Here is a 6000-nt window from a genome sequence, read left to right on the forward strand (position 1 = left end):
CTCACTCCGCGCTTCCGGAGTAGATTTTCCGCAAGCTTTCTCGATATCAAACAATCATTTATTGATGAATGAAGATCCGGACAACTTCCAGATTTTTATTCCTTGACGAATGACCCTAATGATGACGAGCGAATTGTCCGGCACTAATGGAGAAATGGCTTCTTTTTAATTATATATCTTACCTTTAAGCTGAGTGGTGCGAAGACGGACCTCAAAATCGAACCACTTTCGAGCTGTCAAATCGAACCACTTTTTTATCATTGTGGTTCGTTGAAATAGATAGAAGTATTGTTATCGTCCAAAATAAAAAATAAATATTTTCAGTAATGTTTTTGATCTTTTTAAAAGCGTGATTCGAAACGACTCAAACAATTAAAAATAACAGTATTATTGCGTATTTTGGACCAAAGTAGACTCCTGCGCTAAAAAAAACCCCTCCGATTTTTTTTCGCTCAGGAACGACTGTGACTTCGGAAAACGTTCTAAGGAGATTTGTGATGATAGTACAAAAGTTCCAGGAAATTTCAACAGATTTTTCCCGCGACAGAAGAGGTTTCAGTGGATATTTTAGTTTCTGCCAGCGAGGTTCTACGGGGGTTCTAAAGAGTTTTCATGTTCGAGTTTCACACGATTTGGAGGGAAGTCAAATCGTTGCCATTGGAGGTCCCAGGGAATTTCGACAGCACTTCAACTGAATAGGCTTCGCTTTTCGTCGTGTCCATCTTTATAATTGCAAAAGTGAGCAAAACACTTCATTCTGAATTTTATTCCACTCCGTAAAAATTCCAGCTATGAACAATGTCAACAAACAAACACAAAGTCACGAATCGGCTCTGCACAAAAAGCCGTTTGACACTTCTCTCTACCAACCGACGGTGATGAAACGTTTATTTCAACACTACCAACATGAAGAAAATTTCACTTCGCACCACTCAGCCTTTAAGCACCTCCGTGGTGTTTTCACCGATGGCACCGAACACTTCTTCCATCGCAGCACACCCGGAATCACAAACGCAAACGAGGTTTCGAACAAGTTTGACGTTTGATTTTGCACTGTTAATCATATTTAACACTTTCATGGAAATAATCAAGAACATGATTAAATTTTACTCAGAGGAGACTAAAATTCAATCAACTTTGATTAGTTTTTAGAAAGCCAGCATGATTAAACTGGGTATAATATTAAAATGATTAGTTTTCAATCAATATGTGATTTGTCCAATTTTTCAGTGTATCCAGAAATACCCATGTTGTAGAGTATTTCACAGTTTTGTTTTTTGAACTGGTAGTCGACATCTTGGATTTCAAAATGACATCTAGCAACGATTTCCAGCCTCTACATTTTAACTTCGTTCACTTTAGGGATTTCTTTCGACGCGGAGTATCTAAAATAATAACACTAGTCTCTTGGTCTGAGTTCTAGTAAAAACTAAACAGATATTTATTGAAAGGCCTTTTTATATGCTCATGATCTGTAAAGTGCTCCGGCGAGCATCGATCGAACAAAATCGTAGAGGTTTTCCGATCGAATGTATTCTCTGCCAAGCGCAGCTGCTTTCGGTGAGCGGAAAACAATCGACCGCCCAGTGAAACCTGGAAAATATTCGTAGATAGTCTTTTAATGAATTTTACTCTCAACCATCGACGAATGTCAGTAGGATTATGATTTTTGCAGTAAACAGGATCTCCTGCCGTCAGCTTAGTAAAAGGATCATGTACAGAAATGTCTATACTTTGTCGAATGTAAGATTCATCATGCTGTGGTATAGTTAGTTGTCTTTTGTAATGAGATTTGGGGTTAATTAAATCTAGATCCGTTTTAGGTTTGAAATTAAAGACTCTTTCTGAAGGAAATTGACCGTTGTCTAGACAAGTGTTTCTATAATTGAACAAGAAATGGTAAACTTTATCCTCTGTGTCCATAGATTGCATCTGTGGGTCAAGTAAGAATACTTCTTTAATCAGCCTTACCATCCCTTCCGCTTGTCCATTGCTTTGGGGGTTGTATGGAGGACTCTTCAGGACCTTTATACACTGGTTTTCAAGAAACTTGATGAAAGGATACGAATTTAAAGGAGGACCCCCATCAGTGACGACAACGTCCGGAAGACCAAATCTAGAAAATATGGCTGTAAATTTCCTTATCACCTTCTTGCTATCAGTTCCATACGGCATGAACTCTAATTCCAACCATTTGGTATTACTGTCAACTATAATTAAAAAAACTTTTTGTTGGAAATAAAAAAAATCAGCGTGCAAACGGCTGAAAGGTCGCGTTGTTGGAATCCATGAGTTAATTGACTTTGGTTTTTTGCGAGGTTTTTGAATAATATACATCTCATTGCAGGCACGGCACGATTTAATGTAGTTTTCGATATCCTTATTCAAACCGAACCAGTAGACACTCCTTCTAGCTAACTGTATTACTTTGTGTATTCCGGTGTGATTCTTGTGTAACATTTTAAGAATATTCTTTTTCAATGTACCTGGGATAATGACTCTATCTTGAAATAGGATGCAAGCATCAACTACCTCAAGATCTAGATAGTGTTTATGGACGCCTTTGAATTCTGGCTTGGGTTTTTCTGGCCAACCATAAATAATAAACTGTTGAATTTGCTGGAGGAAATCATCTTTCTTTGTTTCATTTGCTATCTGTTGGTAATCGATGGGAAAATCCGTTGAAAAGTTTAAACTTTTAATGTATTCCCTCCGTAATGACTTTGGCACCTCAATGGGCAATGGAAATCGGGAGCAAAAATCAGCGTTTCCCATCTTTGATGCAGGTCGATACACAATATCGAAATCATATATTGAGAGTTCCATTACATAGCGTTGTAGTCTAGTTACGTACATGGAATTTCTTCCTTCTTTTCTAAAAATGCCGATGAGTGGTTTGTGGTCAGTGTAAACTGTAAACTTTTGTCCATATAAAAATTTATGAAATTTTTTAATGGTGCTCACAACTGCCAAAGCCTCCAAATGTAATATCGGGTATTTTCATTGAGCGTTATTCAATGAAAATGACGCTTATCTATGTCATTTATTGCATGAGCAATAACTCCACCAATTCCGTAACTGGAAGCATCGGAAACCACTACTACCGGCTTCCTCGGATCAAAAAACTCCAAAAGATTATCTTTTAAAACGTAAGCCTTGCATTCGTCAAAAGTTTTCTGGCATTCACTAGACCAAATAAAATGAACATTCTTTTTTAGTAAGCTGTACAGACATTTTAAACGAGATGACAAATGGGGAATCAACTTTCCGTAAAAATTCAAAAGCCCCAAGAACGCCTTCAATTCAGAAACATTTCGTGGCGGTTTCGCTGCACGAATATTTTCCACCTTCTGCGTACAAGGCATTAACCCTTTATCAGAGATTATGTGCCCAAGGTAAGGCAAAGAATTTACAAAAAAATTGCATTTATTGAGATTAACCTTTATATTAGCCTTAGAAAGCCTGTCTAAGACTAAATAAAGATTCTTTTTGCAGTCTTCAAAGTCTATCCCTGCGATTAACACGTCATCAAGATGATAAAACACCAAAGGTAAACCGTTCAAAATTAGGTCCATAATTTTTTGAAAGATAGAAGCGCTTGACGAAGCACCTTGAGGTAATCTATTATAGGTGTAAAGGCCCTTAAGTGTATTGATCACCATGAACATTTGGCAAAGGGTAAGTATTGGCTACTATTACTTTGTTTATAGAGACCTTACAGTCAATCACCAGGCGAATATCCACTACTACAACTGGGGAAACCCACTCACTAGCTTCTATGGGTGTAATTACTCCATCCTTTTCCAAAGCATCAATGTGTTCAATCACTTTTTGTCTATGCCTCAAAGGAACTTCATAGGCTTTTTTGAAAACGGGTCTATTTTCCTTCAGAATCAAATCTCCTTCAAAAGCAATAATTGGATCCAAAAAACTATTCCTAATAACATGGCCAAACTTACAAATCCTCCATTGTGTTACCAATCGCATTTACAGGAATGTTGCCGACTATCTCATTTGAAAAAGTTTTACGCCATTTTGGGAAGAAGAAATCCAACCATTTCCTTCCAAATAGGGGAATGATTCTGCGCGAACGCTTAAGATTTTTGAGAATCACCAGTTCCAATTGCTGACCACAGGTTCCGTTCACCTCAACTGAAACCTTGACACATCCCAGCATTTCCAGTTTCGCTCCATCCACGACCATCAACCTGTTACTGTACGGTACTAAAGGCAAATGGCCGAAATTGTTTCGATAATCCCGCTCATCGATTACACTCACCGCTGAGACACAGTCAACCTCCATCTGCAATTTTACATGCTCAACTAATGGCTCCCAGAAACATGGTTCGTTTAGCCGCTTTACAGAAGAAATTTGCATGCAGTTTTCTTCGGAATCTGACCCACTGTCCTTCAGATCTTCCCTGAGCCGTTTAAAGTAGTCCGTACTAACATTTGTGGGCTTCGGTGAATCCTCTGGCGTATCGACAAATTTAACGTGCATCTTCTTCTTCTTTTTCTTAAGCTCAAAGCAGTACTTTTTAGTGTGACCTTTTTTATTGCAAAAGCTGCAAAAATATGGCTTCCTAGGAGTTGGAAAAAACCTACTTCTACTCCTGTTATGGCTACTACTATGGCTTCCATTATTTCTGCCTCTTCTGTCGCTGCTTCTGGGCCGGTGAGAGCTGTAGACCTTCCGTCTGTTATCATCAACTTACTACTATCGTATAATTATTGCCATTCATCATTCTAGTCCTTACTCCCGCAGACTCTCGATTTACGATGATTTTCTCTACCTTCGCCAAAGTCAAATCCTCCTCTTCAATAAGCCTCTGTTGAACCTGTTTGTCCAAAACTCCCATTACCAATCCTGATGAATGTGAGCGTCTTAGTGGAATACCTGTATAATGAGAGAGAGAGAGAGAGAGAAGGGTTAGTATTTTCCATTTAAGGCCCCCGTCTGGAAGTATTATTGATATTATTCCCTTGCTGGGATTTTTTAGAACATCTGGGAAAACCCGCAAAAATGAGCTAGAAAAATAAGCTAATCGAAAAATCGAAGCACACTACGCTCTAGCATAACTTTCTAGCAACATGATAGTTGGAAAATTTTTGGGAAAATTCAACCCACAAAAAAACTGGGTTGTTTTTCCGACATGAAGACCACCCAATTCCGGCCACGTGATTGCAAAAGTGTAAACACCATGTTCTATCTTTCCCCTCTGATAGCTCGTGATCTTTATTCTAAAGTACCAGATAATTATATACTAAAAGATTCGTGAGAATGTCAGGAATCTTTTGGTGTACTTCAAAGTACAATTTTCCGACTTTCCTCGCATCGTTTTTCCATTTTCATTTCATGCATACCATTTTCCCGATATACCGGTACATGGCGAACAAGGCATGGGAAAGAAGAAAAAAATGTACTAAACACGAATTTCTCGCGAGGAGCTTTCGGCTCACATGATTTTTACGGACGGCTGACTAAAGCATGCGAATAGTGGTGTCGTATGTTTAGCAAAAAATAATTCAAGTTGTTGATAATGAAAAAGGTCATCAAGAAATAAAATGCCTTTCCCTACATCCTCCATTTCACCCTGAATAACAAAGTGTTCTCTGCAGGTCGATGAAACTAGCTAGGTTATTTGTGTTTTCTTTGTTTGGAGTAAACATATAAATATTGTTTGGGAAGCAATATAAGCAATAAGCAAAATATCCTCCCACCTTGATATTGACTATATAATCTACACAGCAGGTATTATTGATTTCCGTATCTAAGAATCACATTCAAAACGTCATATGGTATAATTGCCAATACCTCAAAAAGCTCCGCGATGCGGACAGAGTCCCTATTGACGGTGTGATTTGTTGTAAGAATCACCGAGCTGATTCAATTAATAATTACGATATTACAGCCGATAATTACAAGACTTTGCTATGATGTATTCTGAAACTTTGCATAACTTATATCAGCAGAAAAAAATGCATCAGTTAGTTACAACA

The sequence above is a fragment of the Ochlerotatus camptorhynchus genome, unplaced genomic scaffold (genome assembly GCF_037179485.1).
Source record: "Ochlerotatus camptorhynchus isolate MF236.1 unplaced genomic scaffold, CSIRO-AGI_Acam_v1.1 ptg000022l, whole genome shotgun sequence".
NCBI lineage: Eukaryota > Metazoa > Arthropoda > Insecta > Diptera > Culicidae > Ochlerotatus > Ochlerotatus camptorhynchus.